Below are 17,894 nucleotides of genomic sequence, written 5' to 3' on the forward strand. Positions count from 1 at the left end.
GCTCCGGCGGAGCTGTTCTGCCTGGGAAACATCCCTCCCGGAGGGGAAATCATCGCCATCGTCATCATCATCGATCCTCTCAAGGAGAGGGGGTCAATCTCCATCAACATCTTCACCAGCACCATCTCCTCTCAAACCCTAGTTCATATCTTGTATCCGATCTTTGTCTCAAAACGTCAGATTGGTACCTGTGGGTTGCTAGTAGTGTTGATTACTCCTTGAAGTTGATGCTAGTTGGTTTATTTGGTGGAAGACCATATGTTCAGATCCTTAATACTATTCAATACCCCTCTGATTATGAACATGAATATGATTTGTGAGTAGTTACGTTTGTTCCTGAGGACATGTGAGAAGTCTTGTTATAAGTAATCATGTGAATTTGGTATTCGTTCGATATTTTGATGAGATGTATGTTGTCTTTCCTCTAGTGGTGTTATGTGAACGTCGACTACATGACACGTCACCATTGTTTGGGCCTAGGGGAAGGTATTGGGTAGTAATAAGTAGATGATGGGTTGCTAGAGTGACAGAAGCTTAAACCATAGTTTATGCGTTGCTTCGTAAGGGGCTGATTTGGATCCATATGTTTCGTGCTATGGTTAGGTTTGCCTTAATTCTTCTTTCGTAGTTGCGGATGCTTGCGAGAGGGGTTAATCATAAGTGGGATGCTTGTCCAATGAAGGGCAGTACCCAAGTACCGGTCCACCCGCATATCAAATTATCAAAGTAACGAACGCAAATCATATGAGCATGATGAAAACTAGCTTGACAGAAATTCCCATGTGTCCTCGGGAGCGCTTTGCTTTATATAAGAGTTTGTCCAGGCTTGTCCTTTTCTACAAAAAGGATTGGGCCACCTTTCTGCACTTTTGTTACTTTATTACTTGTTACCCGTTACGAATTATCTTTCACAAAACTATCTGTTACCGATAGTTTCAGTGCTTGCAGAGAATACCTTACTGAAAACCGCTCGTCATTTCCTTCTGCTCCTCGTTGGGTTCGACACTCTTACTTATCGAAAGGACTACGATAGATCCCCTATACTTGTGGGTCATCAAGACTCTTTTCTGGCGCTGTTGCCGGGGAGTGAAGCGCCTTTGGTAGGTGGAATTTGGTAAGGAAACATTTATATAGTGTGCTGAAATTTACTGTCACTTGTTACTATGGAAAATAATCCTTTGAGGGGCTTGTTCGGGGTATCTTCACCCTGACCAGAAGTGCAAGGAGTTTCTCCTCAACCTACTGAACCTACTAAAATATACTTTGAAATTCCTTCGGGTATGATAGAAAAACCGCTAGCTAATCCTTATACAGGAGATGGAACATTACATCCCGATATGCACCTAATCTATGTGGATGAAGTTTGTGGATTATTTAAGCTTGCAGGTATGCCCGAGGATGTTATCAAGAAGAAGGTCTTCCCTTTATCTTTGAAGGGAAAGACATTGACATGGTTTAGGCTATGTGATGATATTGGATCATGGAACTAGAACCGATTGAAATTGGAATTTCACCAAAAGTTTTATCCTATGCATTTGGTTCATCGTGATCGTAATTATATATATAATTTTTAGCCTCCTAAAGGAGAAAGTATCGCTCAAGCTTGGGGGAGGCTTAAGTCAATGTTATATTCATGCCCCAACCATCAGCTCTCAAGAGAAATTATTATTCAAAAAATTTATGCTCGGCTCTCTCTTAATAATCGCTCCATGCTCGATACTTCTTGTACTGGTTCTTTTATGATGAAGACTATTGAATTCAGATGGGATTTATTGGAAAGAATTAAACGCAACTCTGAAGATTGGGAACTCGACGAAGGTAAGGAGTCAGGTATAACCCCTAAGTTTGATTGTGTTAAATCTTTTATGGATATCGATGCTTTTCGTGAATTTAGCACTAAATAGGGACTTGACTCTAAGGTAGTAGCTGCTTTCTGTGAATCATTTGCTGCTCATGTTGATCTCCCTAAGGAGAAGTGGTTTAAATATCACCCTCCCATTGAAGTAAAAGTAGTAGAACCTTTTAAAGTTGAAGAAAAGACTATTACTTATAATGTTGATCCTATTATTCCTACTGCTTATATCGAGAAACCACCTTTCCCTGTTAGAATAAAGGATCATGCTAAAGCTTCAACTGTAGTTCGTAAGAGTAATACTAGAACACCTACACCCCCTGAGCAAATTAAAATCGAACCTAGTATTGCTATGGTTAAAGACCTCTTGGTCGATAATATTGATGGGCATGTTATTTATTTCTGTGATGAAGCTGCTAGAATTGCTAGACCCGATACTAAAAATAAACATAGACCTGTTGTTCGCATGCCTGTTGTTTCTGTTAAAATAGGAGATCATTGTTATCATGGCTTAGTGATATGGGTGCTAGTGTGAGTGCAATACGTCATTCCTTATACAAAGAAATTATGCATGATATTGCACCTGCGGAGATAGAAGATATTGATGTTACTATTAAGCTTGCCAATAGAGACACTACTTCACCAATTGGGATTGTTAGAGATGTTGAAGTCTTGTGCCGGAAAATTAAATACCCTACTAATTTTCTTGTTCTTGGTTCCCCACAAGATGACTTTTGTCCCATTATATTTGGTAGACCCTTCTTGAATACTGTTAATGCTAAGATAGACTATGAAAAGGATATTGTTACTGTTGGTTGAGGGGATATGTCTCATGATTTTAATTTTGCTAAATTTCATAGACAACCCCATGATAAAGAATTGCCTAGTGAAGATGAAATTATTGGTCTTGCTTCTATTGCCGTGCCTCCTAATGATCCTTTAGAACAATATTTTCTCGACCATGAAAATGACATGTTTATGAATGAAAGAAGGGAAATAGATGAAGTATTCTTTAAACAGGGACCTATTTTGAAACACAACTTGCCTATTGAAATCCTAAGGGATCCCCCTCCACCCAAGGGAGATCCCGTGTTTGAGCTTAAACAATTACCTGATACTTTGAAATATGCTTATCTTGATGAAAAGAAGATATACCCTGTTATTATTAGTGCTAACCTTTCAGAGCATGAAGAACAGAAATTATTGAAAACTCTGAAGAAGCACCGTGCTGCTATTGGATATAGTCTTAATGATCTTAAGGGCATTAGTCCCACTCTATGCTAGCATAAAATAAAATTGGAGAAAGATGCTAAACCAGTTGTTGATCATCAATGACGGTTAAATCCTAAGATGAAAGAAGTGGTAATAAATGAAATACTAAAGCTTCTGGAGGCAGGTATAATTTATCCTGTTGCTGATAGTCAGTGGGTAAGTCATGTCCATTGTGTCCCTAAGAAGGGAAGTATTACTGTTGTTCCTAATGATAAGGATGAATTGATCCCACAAAGAATTGTTACAGGTTATAGAATGGTAATTGATTTCCGCAAGTTAAATAAAGCTACTAGAAAAGATCATTACCCTCTACCTTTTATTGATCAAATGCTAGAAAGATTATCCAAACATACACATTTTTGCTTTCTAGATGGTTATTCTGGTTTCTCTCAAATACCTGTGTCAAAAGAGGATCAGGAAAAGACCACTTTTTACTTGCCCTTTCGGTACCTTTGCTTATAGACGTATGCCTTTTGGTTTATGTAATGCACCTGCTACCTTTCAAAGATGTATGACTACTATATTCTCTGACTTTTGTGAAAAGATTGTTGAGGTTTTCATGGATGATTTGTCCGTTTATGAAACTTCTTTTGATGATTGCTTAAGCAACCTTGATCGAGTCTTGCAGAGATGTGAAGAAACTAATCTCATCTTGAATTGGGAGAAGTGCAACTTTATGGTTAATGAAGGTATTGTCTTGGGGCATAAAATTTCTGAAAGAGGTATTGGAGTTGATAAAGCTAAAGTAGATGCTATTGAAAAGATGCCATGTCCTAAGGACATCAAAGGTATAAGAAGTTTTCTTGGTCATGCTGGTTTTTATAGGAGGTTTATTAAAGACTTCTCTAAAATTTATAGGCCTCTGACTAATCTCTTACAAAAAGATGTTCCTTTTGTCTTTGATGATGATTGTGTAGAAGCATTTGAAATACTTAAGAAAGCCTTAATTTCTGCACCTATTGTTCAGCCACCTGATTGGAATTTACCCTTTGAAATTATGTGTTATGCTAGTGATTATGCTATAGGTGTTGTTCTAGGACAAAGAGTTGATAAGAAATTAAATGTTGTCCAATATGCTAGTAAAACTCTAGACAGTGCCCAGAAAAACTATGCTACTAATGAAAAAGAATTTTTAGTAGTTGTGTTCACTTGTGATAACTTCAGACCTTATATTGTTGATTCCAAAGTAACTGTTCACACTGATCGTGCTGCTATTAAATACCTTATGGAAAAGAAAGATGCTAAACCTAGACTTATTAGATGGGTTCTCTTGCTACAAGAATTTGATTTGCATATTATTGATAGAAAGGGAGCTGAGAACCCCGTTGCAGACAACTTGTCTAGGTTAGAGAATGATCTTGATGACCCACTACCTATTGATGATAGCTTTCCGGATGAACAATTAACTGTCATAAATGCTTCTCGTACTACTCCATGGTATGATGATTATGCTAATTACATTGTTGCTAAATTTATACCACCTAGTTTCACATACCAGCAAAAGAAAAAGTTTTTCTATGATTTAAGACATTACTTTTGGGATGACCCACACCTTTATAAAGAAGGAGTAGATGGTGTTATTAGACGTTGTCTACCTAAGCATGAACAGGAACAGATCCTACGCAAGTGTCACTCCGAGGCATATGGAGGACACCACGCTGGAGATAGAACTGCACATAAGGTATTGCAATCCGGTTTTTATTGGCCTACTCTCTTCAAAGATGCCCGTAAGTTTGTCTTGTCTTGTGATGAATGTCAAAGAATTGGTAATATTAGTAGACGTCAAGAAATTCCTATGAATTATTCATTTTTATTTAACCATTTGATGTTTGGGGATTTGATTATATGGGACCTTTTCCTTCCTCTAATGGTATACACAGATTTTAGTTGCTGTTGATTACGTTACTAAGTGGGTAGAAGCTATTCCAACTAGTAGTGCTGATCATAACACCTCATTAAGATGCTTAAAAAATTTATTTTTCCGAGGTTTGGAGTCCCTAGATATTTAATGACTAATGGTGGTTCACAGTTTATTCATGGTGCTTTTCATAAAATGCTTGCTAATTATTATGTTAATCATAGAATTGCATCTCCATACCATCGTCAGTCTAGTGGTCAAGTAGAATTGAGTAATGGAGAGGTTAAATTGATTTTGCAAAAGACTATTAATAGATCTAGAAAGAATTGGTCCAAGAAACTTGATGATGCATTATGGGCCTATAGAACTGCATATAAAAATCCTATGGGCATGTCTCCGTATAAAATGGTTTGTGGAAAAGCAATAGGTATGTGGTACGGTAAGTAAACCGACTCCAAAACTGCTCAAATAGCAATTTTCTCCGTTTTGGAATATTTAAAAAATTAGGAAAATCAGAAGTAGTCCGAAAGAGACACGAGGCATCCACGAGGGTCGAGCGCGCGCCCTACCCCCTTGGGCGCGCCCCTGCCTCGTGGCCACCTCGTGTGCCCTCCGGACTCCGTTTTCTTGCACGATACTTCTTTTGGTCGGTAAGAATTCATTATATAATCTCCCAAAGGTTTTGACCACCGGACCACGAGGAAATCCTTTGTTTTTGTTTTGAGCTATTTCTGCAACAGATTTAGAGCAAGATGTCTTCTCAAGAGTCAGTCTGGGAGAGTCGGGTATCTCATCGGACACCGGGGCCAAGAGCAAACAGCGATGCTGACCACTTTGGGCCATCAACGGAGGAAGAGATGGAAGCTGACTTGAAAAGGATATATGCCATGGAGGAGAGTCAAGAAGTTACCTGTCGTCTCCAAGCGTGATTCATGATGGAGGAACTTCAGAGCTTAGCAATTCCAAACTCGGTCATCCCTCCCAATGCTAGATTTCTTTCTTATGAAAATATGAAAAGGAGTGTTACTTGTTCTCCCGCAGCTATGCAACATCCATGGGTGAAAGGAGCCTTGGCCGTCACGGGTAAACTCCGTAAGGAAATAATGGATCTTAAGCAGCAAGTTAATAAGCTCGAGGAAGAGAATCATATCCTAAGGGTCATCATTGCGAAAAATATCACATCACCACCTTCGAAGAAAGAGACATAAATACATGGGTATGGGCACTCCCCTTTGGCAACTGCCGAGCTTGGGGGAGGTGCCCCGGTATCGTATCACCATCACACTTCTATCTTTATCATTTTTCTTAGTTCGATCCTTGTGGTTATATCTTGATCTAGTATAATAAAGTTTTAGTATGATTTAGCTTTGAGTTTTGTTTTGATCCCTATCTATGTAATCGAGTCCGTGAGTTATATATAATAAAGATTTGTTTTGAGTTGAGGGCTTTGCTATCTTGCTATGATCTTGAGGGAATAAAAGAAAGAATAAAAAGAAATAAAAATATCATATTGATCTTATGGAGAGTAATGACTTCACATATAAAGAGTATGATGAATAAAAGTTGTTGAGAGTTGACAAACATAGTTTTGGTCATTGTTGCAATTAATAGGAAGTGATAAAGAAAGAGAGATTTTCACATATAAATATACAATCTTGGACATCTTTTATGATTGTGAGCACTCATTAAAATATGATATGCTAAAAAGTTGATGTTGGACAAGGAAGACAACTAATGGGTTATGTTTTCTTATATGCGAATAAAGTATATTGTCATGGATCATCCAACAGGTTGAGCTTGCCTTACCCCCTCATGCTAGCCAAATTCTTTGCACCAAGTAGAGATACTACTTGTGCTTCCAAACATCCCTAAACCCAGTTTTTCCATGAGAGTCCACCATATCTACCTATGGATTGAGATCCTTCAAGTAAGTTTAGTGTGGAGAAAATAAGCTTTATACGAGCTTGTGATATGGAAGAAATAAAAGTGACGGACTGCATAATAAAGGTCCTTATCATAAGTGGAAACATAAAGTGACGTTCTTTTGCATTAAGATTTTGTGCATCCAACCATAAAAGCTCATGACAACCTCTGCTTCCTTCTACGAAGGGCCTATCTTTTATTTTTTATCTTCTACCCTTATACAAGAGTCATGGTGATCTTCACCTTTCCTTTTTACACTTTATCCTTTGGCAAGCACTATGTGTTGGAAAGATCCTGATATATATATCCACTTGGATGTAGGTCGTCATAAATTATTATTGTTGACATTACCCTTAAGGTAAAAGGTTGGGAGGCGAAACTATAAGCCCCCTATGATTGAAACTTCATACCCATAAGTATTGTGTGAGTGTTAGCAATTGTGAAAGACTAAATGATAGTTGAGTATGTGGACTTGCTGAAAAGCTCTTATATTGGCTCTTTCCGATGTTATGATAAATTGCAATTGCTTCAATGACTGCGATTATAGTTTGCTAGTTTTCAATGAAGTTTCTGATTCATACTTCACATTGTGAATAGATTGTTACTTTAGCGTAAGAAATCATATGACAATATATATGTTGTTTTTCTAAGAATGATAATGATGCCCTCATGTCCGTATTTTCTTTTGTCGACACCTCTATCTCTAAACATGTGGACATATTTTTCGATATCGGCTTTCGCTTGAGGACAAGCGAGGTCTAAGCATGGGGGAGTTGATACGTCCATTATGCATCATGCTTTTATATAAATATTTATTGCATTATGGGTTGTTACTACACATTATGTCACAATACTTATGCCTTTTCTCTCTTATTTTATAAGGTTTACACGAAGAGGGAGAATGCCGGCAGCTGGAATTCTAGGCTTGAGAAGGAGCAAATATTAGAGACCTATTCTGCATAACTCCAAAAGTCTTGAAACTCCACGAAAGTCAGTTTTGGAATATATTAAAAATATTGGGCGAAGAAAGCACCAGAGGGGGGCCACCCAGCAGCCACGAGGGTGGAGGGTGCGCCCTACCCCCTGGACGCACCCCCTGCCTCGTGGGCCACCTGGCAGGCCCCCGATGCCCATATTCTACTATATGGTGTCTTTTGCCCTGGAAAAAATCATAAGGAAGCTTTCGGGACGAAGCACCGCCGTCACGAGGCGGAACCTGGGGGGGGGGCTCCGGCAGAGCTATTCTGCCGAGGAAACATCCCTTCAGGAGGGGGAAATCGTCGCCATCGTCATCACCATCGATCCTCTCATCAAGAGGGGGTCAATGTCCATCAACATCTTCACCAGCACCATCTCCTCTCAAACTCTAGTTCATCTCTGGTACCTGTGGGTTGCTAGTAGTGTTGATTACTCCTTGAAGTTGATGCTAGTTGGTTTATTCGGTGGAAGATCATATGTTCAGATTCTTAATTAATACTATTCAATACCCCTATGATTATGAACATGAATATGATTTGTGAGTAGTTACGTTTGTTCCTTTGGACATGGGAGAAGTCTTGTTATAAGAAATCATGTGAATTTGGTATTCGTTCGATATTTTGATGAGATGTATGTTGTCTTTGCTCTAGTGGTGTTATGGGAACGTCGACTACATGACACTTCACCATTGTTTGGTCCTAGGGGAAGGCACTGGGAAGTAATAAGTAGATCATAGGTTGCTAGAGTGGCAAAATCTTATACCCTAGTTTATGCGTTGCTTCGTAAGGGGCTGATTTGGATCCATATGTTTCATGCTATGGTTAGGTTTGCCTTAATTCTTCTTTCGTAGTTGCGGATGCTTGCGAGAGGGTTAATCATAAGTGAGATGCTTGTCCAAGGAAAGGCAGTACTCAAGCACCGGTCCACCCACATATCAAATTATCAAAGTAACGAACGAGAATCATATGAGCATGATGAAAACTAGCTTGACAGAAATTCCCATATGTGTCCTCGGGAGCACTTTTGCTTTATATAAGAGTTTGTCCAGGCTTGTTGTTTGCTACAAAAAGGATTGGGCCACCATGCTGCACTTTAGTTACTTTGTTACTTGTTATCCGTTATGAATTATCTTATCACAAAACTATCTGTTACCGATAATTTCAGTGCTTGCAGAGAATACCTGATGACCCACAAGTATAGGGGATCTATCGTAGTCCTTCCGATAAGTAAGAGTGTCGAACCCAACGAGGAGCAGAAGGAAATGGCAAGCGGTTTTCAGTAAGGTATTCTCTGCAAGAACTGAAATGATCGGTAACAGATAGTTTTGTGATAAGGTAATTCGTAACGGGTAACAAGTAACAAAAGTAAACAAAGTGCAGCAAGGTGTCCCAATCCTTTTTGTAGCAAAGGACAAGCCTGGACAAACTCTTATATAAAGGAAAGCGCTCCCGAGGACACATGGGAATTATCATCAAGCTAGTTTTCATCATGCTCATATGATTCACGTTCGTTACTTTGATAATTTCATATGTGGGTGGACCGGTGCTTGGGTACTGCCCTTCCTTGGGCAAGCATCCCAATCATGATTAACCTCTCTCGCAAGCATCCGCAACTACGAAAGAAGAATTAAGGTAAACCTAACCATAACACGAAACATATGGATCCAAATCAGCCCCTTACGAACCAACGCATAAACTAGGGTTTAAGCTTCTGTCACTCTAGCAACCCATCATCTACTTATTACTTCCCAATGCCTTCCTCTAGGCCCAAACAATGGTGAAGTGTCATGTAGTCGACGTTCACATAACACCACTGGAGGAAAGACAACATACATCTCATCAAAATATCGAACAAATACCAAATTCACATGACTACTTTTAAAAAGACTTCTCCCATGTCCTCAGGAACAAACATAACTACTCACAAATCATATTCATTTTCATAATCAGAGGGGTATTAATATGCATAAAGGATCTGAACATATGATCTTCCACCGACTAAACCAACTAGCATCAACTACAAGAGTAATCAACACTACTAGCAACTCACAGGTACCAATTTGAGGTTTTGAGACAAAGATCGGATACAAGAGATGAACTAGGGTTTGAGAGGAGATGGTGCTAGTGAAGATGTTGATGGAGATGGACCCCCTCCCGATGAGAGGATCGATGTGTTGGGTAACGCAGTAATTTCAAAAAAAATCCTATGATCACGCAAGATCTATCTCTAGCTGATGCATAGCAACAAGAGGGGAGAGTGTTGTCTACGTACCATCGTAGACCGAAAGCGGAAGCGTTATGACAACGCGTTTGATGTAGTCGTACGTATTCACGATCCGACCGATCCTAGCACCGAAGGTACGGCACCTCCGCGATATTCACACGTTCAGCTCGGTGACGTCCCACAAACTCTAGATCCAGCTGAGGTCGAGGGAGAGTTTCTTCAGCACGACGGCATGGTGACGGTGATGATGAAGTTACCGGCGCAGGGCTTCGCCTAAGAACTACAACGATATGGCCGAGGTGGAAATCTGTGGAGGGGGGCACCGCACATGGCTAAACAATCAACTAGTGTGTTCTAGGGTGCCCCCTGCCCCCGTATATAAAGGAGAAAGGGGGGAGGCCGGCCGGCCCTCATAGGGCGCGCCCCAAGTAGGATTCCTACTAGGAATCCTATTCCTAGTAGGTTTCCAACAAGGGAAGAGAGGGGGAAGGAGGAAGGAAGAGGGTGAAGGGAAGGAAAGGGAGGGCGCCGCCCCCTTCCCTTGTCCTATTCGAACTCAAGGGGGGGGGGCAGCCCCTCCTGGCCCTTCCTCTTCTCCCACTAGGGCCCATCTAGGCCCACTAGTTCCCCCGGGGGGTTCCTGTAACCCTCCGGCACTCCGGTTTTATCCGAAACTTCTCAGGAACACTTCGGTGTCCGAATATAGTCGTACAATCTATCAACCTTTATGTGTTGACCATTTCGAGACTCCTCATCATGTACGTGATCATATCCGGAACTCCGAACAATCTTCGGTACATCATATCACATAAACTCATAATACCAATCGTCATCGAACGTTAAGCGTGCGGAACCTACGGGTTCGAGAAATATGTAGACATGACCGAGACACGTCTCCAGTCAATAACCAATAGCGGAACCTGGATGCTCATATTGGTTCCTACATATTCTACAAAGATCTTTATCGGTCAAACCGCATAACAACATACTTTGTTCCCTTTGTCATCGGCATGTTACTTGCCTGTGATTCGATCGTCGGTATCTCAATACCTAGTTCAATCTCGTTGCCGACAAGTCTCTTTACTCGTTCCGTAATACTTCATCCCGCAACTAACTCATTAGTCACAATGCTTGCAAGGCTTATAGTGATGAGTATTACTGAGAGGGCCTAGAGATACCTCTCCGAAACACGGAGTGACAAATCCTAATCTCGATCTATGCCAACCCAACAAACACCTTCGGAGACACCTGTAGAGCACCTTTATAATCACCCATTTACGTTGTGACATTTGGTAGCACACAAAGTGTTCCTCCGGTATTCGGGAGTTGCATAATCTCATAGTCTGAGGAACTTGGATAAGTCATGAAGAAAGCAGTAGCAATGAAACTGACACGATCATAATGCTAAGCTAACGGATGGGTCATGTCCATCACATCATTCTCCTAATGATGTGATCCCGTTCATCAAATGACAACACATGTCTATGGTTAGGAAACATAACCATCCTTGATCAACGAGCTAGTCAAGTAGAGGCATACTAGGGACTATATGTTTTGTCTATGTATTCACACAGGTACTAAGTTTTCGGTTGATACAATTCTAGCATGAATAATAAACATTTATCATGAATTAAGGAAATAAATAATAACTTTATTATTGCCTCTAGGGCATATTTCCTTCAGTCTCCCACTTGCACTAGAGTCAATAATCTAGATTACATAGTAATGATTCTAACACCCATGGAGCTTTGGTGCTGATCATGTTTTGCTCGTGGAAGAGGCTTAGTCAACGGGTCTGCAACATTCAGATCTGTGTGTATCTTGCAAATCTCTATGTGCCCTTCCGACACTTGATGACGGATGGAATTGAAGCGTCTCTTGATGTGCTTGGTTCTCTTGTGAAATCTGGATTCCTTTCCCAAGGCAATTGCACCAGTATTGTCACAAAAGATTTCCATTGGACCCGATGCACTAGGTATGACACCTAGATTGGATATGAAGTCCTTCATCCAAACTCCTTCATTTGCTGCTTCTGAAGCAGCAATGTACTCCGCTTCACACGTAGATCCCACCACGATGCTCTGCTTGGAACTGCACCAACTGACAGCTCCTCCATTCAATAAAAATATGTATCCGGTCCGAGACTTAGAGTCATCTCGATCAGTGTCAAAGCTTGCATCGATGTAACCGTTTACGACGAGCTCTTTTTCACCTCCATAAACAAGAAACATATCCTTAGTCCTTTTCAGGTATTTCAGGATTTCTTGACTGCTGTCCAGTGCTCCACTCCGGGATTACTTTGGTACCTCCCTGCTATGCTTATAGTAAGACATACATCAGGTCTGGTACACAACATTGCATACATGATAGAACCTATGGCTGAAGCATACGGAATGACTTTCATTTTCTCTCTATCTTCTGCAGTGGTCGGGCATTGAGTCTGACTCAACTTCACACCTTGTAACATATGCAAGAACCCTTTGTTTGACTGATCCATTTTGAACTTCTTCAAAACTTTATCAAGGTATGTGCTTTGCGAAAGTCCAATTAAGCGTCTTGATCCATCTCTATAGATCTTGATGCCCAATATGTAAGCAGCTTCTCCGAGGTCTTTCATAGAAAAACTCTTATTCAGGTATCCCTTTATGCTATCCAGAAATTCTATATCATTTCCAATCAACAATATGTCATCTACATATAGGATTAGAAATGCTACAGAGCTCCCACTCATTTTCTTGTAAATACAGGATTCTCCAAAAGTCTGTATAAAACCATATGCTTTGATGACACTATCAAAACGTTTATTCCAACTCCGAGAGGCTTGCGCCAGTCCATAAATGGTTCGCTGGAGCTTCCACACTTTGTTAGCACCCTTTGGATCGACAAAACCTTCCGGTTGCATCATATACAACTCTTCTTCCAGAAATCCATTCAGGAATACAGTTTTTACATCCATTTGCCAAATTTCATAATCATAAAATGCAACAATTGCTAACATGATTCGGACAGACTTAAGCATTGCTACGGGTGAGAAAGTCTCATCGTAGTCAACTCCTTGAACTTGTCAAAAACCTTTTGCAACAAGTCAAGCTTTGTAAACAGTAACATTACCGTCTACGTCGGTCTTCTTCTTAAAGATCCATTTATTTTCTATGGCCTGCCGATCATCGGGCAAGTCCACCAAAGTCCACCATAAAGATCCATTCTAGCATCAATAATAAACATTTATCACGAATTAAGGAAATAAATAATATCTTTATTATTGCCTCTAGGGAATATTTCCTTCACGATGGAGATGACGATGGTGACGATTTCCCCCTCCCGGAGGGATGTTTCCCCGGCAGAATAGCTGCGCCAGAGCCCTAGATTGGTTCCGCCAAGGTTCCACCTCGAGACGGCGGTGCTTCGTCCCGAAAGCTTCCTTCTAATTTTTTCCAGGGCAAAAGACATCGTATACCAGAAGATGGGCATCGGGGGGCTTCCAGGTGGCCCACGAGGCAGGGGGCGCGCCGGGGGGGGGGGGGGTAGGTCGCGCCCCCACCCTCGTGGACAGTGGGTGGCCCCCCTCTGGCGCTTTTTGCGCCCAATATTGTTAATATATTCCAAAACTGACTTCCGTGGAGTTTCAGGACTTTTGGACTTGTGCAGAATAGGTCTCTAATATTTTGCTCCTTTTCCAGCCTAGAATCTAGCTGTCGGCATTCTCCCTCTTCATGTAAACCTTATAAAATAAGAGAGACAAGGCATAAGTATTGTTACATAATGTGTATTAACAACCCATATTGCAATAAATATCGATATAAAAGCATGCTGCAAAATGGACGTATCAACTCTCCCCGGCTTAGACCTCGCTTGTCCTCAAGCGGAAGCCGATATCGAAAAATATGTCCACATGTTTAGAGATAGAGGTGTCGATAAAATAAAATACGGACATGAGGGCATCATGATCATTCTTAGAACAACAACATATATACATATTGTCATATGATTTCTTATGCTTAAAGTAACAATCTATTCACAATGTCAAGTATGAATCAGAAACTTTATTGAAAACTAGCAAACTATAATCTCAGTCACTGAAGCAATTGCAATTTATCATAACATCGGAAAGAGTCAAATATAAGAGCTTTTAAGCAAGTCCACATACTCAACTATCATTTAGTCTTTCACAATTGCTAACACTCACGCAATACTTATGGGTATGAAGTTTTAATTTGACACAGAGAAAGATAGGGAATTATAGTTTTGCCTCCCAACCTTTTACCTCAAGGGTAATGTCAACAATAATGCTTTATGAAAATCCACGTCCAATTGTATATATATATCAGGATCTTTACAACACATAGTGCTTGCCAACGGATAAAGTGTAAAAAGGAAAGGTGAAGATCACCATGACTCTTGTATAAGGTAGAAGACAAAAGTTAAAGATAAGCCCTTCGCAGAGGGAAGCAGAGGTTGTCATATGCTTTTAGGGTTGGATGCACAAAATCTTAATGCAAAAGAACGTCACTTTATATTGCCACTTGTGATAGGGACATTTATTATGCAGTCCGTCGCTTTTATTTCTTCCATATCACTAATAGATCATACATATTTAGAGAGCAATTTTTATTGCTTGCAACAATGACAACTTACTTGAAGGATCTTACTCAATCCATAGGTAGATATGGTGGACTCTCATGGCAAAACTGGGTTTAAGGATGTTTGGAAGCACAAGTAGTATCTCTACTTGGTGCAAAGAGTTTGGCTAGCATGAGGGGGAAAGGCAAGCTCAACATGTTGGATGATCCATGACAATATAATTTATTTTGGATATAATAAAACATAACCCATTACGTTGTCTTCCTTGTCCAACATCAACTTTTTAGGATGTCATATTTTAATAAGTGCTCACAATCATAAAAGATGTCCAAGATAGTATATTTATATGTGAAAACCTCTCTTTCTTTATTACTTCCTATTAATTGCAATGATGACCAAAACTATGTTTGTCAACTCTCAACAACTTTTATTCATCATACTCCTTATATGTGAAGTCATTACTCTACATAAGATCAATATGATCTTTTTATTTATTTTTATTCTTTCTTTTCTTTTATTCCCTCAATATCATAGCAAGATAGCAAAGCCCTCAACTCAAAACTAATCTTTATTATATATAGCTCACGGAGTCGATTACATAGATAGGGATCAACACAAAAACTCAAAGCTAAATCATACTAAAACTTTATTCTACTAGATCAAGATATAACCAAAAGGGTCGAACTAAGAAAAAGGTAAAGATAGAAGTGTGATGGTGATACGACACCGGGGCACGTCCCCCAAGCTTGGCAGTTGCCAAGGGGAGTGCCCATACCCATGTGTTTATGTCCCATTCTTCGGAGGTGGTGATGATGGAGTTGTTGATGATGTAGGCTTGTCGTTCCTCTTCCAAGGCATAGGCTCCCCATCATAGAAGGATGATCGAGTCTCCGGGATCCTCAAAGCTGCAGCCAAACTCATCCTCTTGAATCTATATTCATACTCACAGTTTTGGTTTTGTAGGTCATAGATCAGGGCTTGGAGGTGCTCGATCTTCTCGTGAAGCTTGAAGATGGTCTCCCCAATGTTCTTGGCATCCAGCTTGTGGTTGTCAGTGAACTCTGTGATCATCAAGTGGTTGGCGTTGAGTTCGCATTCCACCATCCCTTGGCACTTGAAAACTTGTTGCTCCATTGCTTCGAGTCTTGTCTCCACGCTTCCGGTCCTCCTTGGTCCCTCAACATCGCGGATGTGCAGCACCCCCTCGCGCATCTCAATGGTTTGAGGGTGTTGCAGCACCTCCACGAGGTAGGGGTTGATGACCTTCTCGAAAAACATGTCCTTGGGGGCGCTTGAAGACGTCATGGTGATCTAGGTCTGTCAGAAAAACAGCTCGAAACAAAAGCAGAGGATTTTGTCATGGTACGGTGGTCAAAACCTTCGGGAGATTATATGATGAACTTTTACTGACCAAAAGAAGTATCGTGCGAGAAAACGGAGTCCAGATGGCACACGAGGTGCCCACGAGGCAGGGGGCGCGCCTAGGGGGTAGGCCGCCCCCTCCACCCTCGTAGATGCCTCGTGTCCTTTTCGGACTACTTCTTACTTTCCTATTTTCTTAAATATTCCAAAACGGAGGAAAATTGCTATTAGAACTGTTTTGGAGTCGGTTTACTTACCATACCACATACCTATTCCTTTTCAGAGTCTGAAACATTCTGGAAAGTGTCCCTTATGTACTCCTCCAGGGATACCAACTTGTGACGCCCCCAATTTGACCGTACACTAATCATACACGCAAACGTGTACGATCAAGATCAGGGACTCACGGGAAGATATCACAACACAACTCTAAAAATAAAATAAGTCATACAAGCATCATAATACAAGCGAGGGGCCTCGAGGGCTCGAATACAAGTGCTCGATCATAGACGAGTCAGTGGAAGCAACAATATCTGAGTACAGACATAAGTTAAACAAGTTGCCATAAGATGGCTAGCACAAACTAGGATACAGATCGAAAGGGGCGCAGGCCTCCTTCCTGGGATCCTCCTAAACTACTCCTGGTTGTCGTCAGCGGCCTGCACATAGCAGTAGGCACCCTCGGTGTAGTAGAGGTCATCGTCGACGGTGGCGTCTGGATCCTGGGCTCCAACATCTGGTTGCGTCATCCGGGAAGAAGAGGGAAAAAGGGGAAAAAGAGGGGGCAAAGCAACCGTGAGTACTCATCCAAAGTACTCGCAAGCAAGGAGCTACACTACATATGCATGGGTATATGTGTAAAGGGTCATATCGGTGGACTGAACTGCAGAATGCCAGAATAAGAGGGGGATAGCTAATCCTGTCGAAGACTACGCTTCTGGCCACCTCCATCTTGCAGCATGTAGAAGAGAGTAGATTGAACGCCTCCAAGTAGTATCGCATAGCATAATCCTACCCGACGATCCTCTCCTCGTCGACCTGTGAGAGAGCGATCACCAGGTTGTATCTGGCACTTGGAAGGGTGTGTTTTATTAAGTATCCAGTTCTAGTTGTCATAAGGTCAAGGTTCAACTCCAAGTCGTCCTGTTACCGAAGATCACGACTATTCGAATAGATAAACTTCCTTGCAGGGGTGCACCACATTACCCGACACGCTCGATCCCATTTGTCCGGACACACTTTCCTGGGTCATGCCCGGCCTCGGAAGATCAACACGTCGCAGCCCTACGTAGGCTCAACAGAGAGGTCAGCACGCCGGTCTAAATCCTATGCGTGCAGGGGTCTGGGCCCATCGCCCATTGCACACCTGCATGTTTCATACGTGGCCGGAAGTAGACCTAGCCTAGCTGGCGTTCCAGTCCAATCCGGCGTGCGCCGCTCAGTCGCTGACGTCAAAAAGAGCTTCGGCTGATACCACGACGCCGGTTGCCCATATCTTGTCCCACGTGGCGGTTAGTGCGTATATGGTCAACGACCCAACTCAGATCAAATACCAAGATCTCGTTAAGCGTGTTATTATGAAGTAACCGCGGACGCCGACCAGGGCCAGGCCCACCTCTCTCCTAGGTGGTCTCAACCTGCCCTGTCGCTCCGCCACAAAGATCCACTTGCGGGTACTCCTACGAGCCAACCCGACTTTGGTCACCACAGGTATCATATATCATATGTATATAAGTATATACCCGTCACCACCTCCCGAGTGATCACGGCCTGATAGTATAGCATGGCAGACGGACAAGAAGGTAGGGCCACAGATGGAATACTAGCATCCTATACTAAGCATGT

Source organism: Aegilops tauschii, chromosome 3 (genome assembly GCF_002575655.3).
Source record: "Aegilops tauschii subsp. strangulata cultivar AL8/78 chromosome 3, Aet v6.0, whole genome shotgun sequence".
NCBI lineage: Eukaryota > Viridiplantae > Streptophyta > Magnoliopsida > Poales > Poaceae > Aegilops > Aegilops tauschii.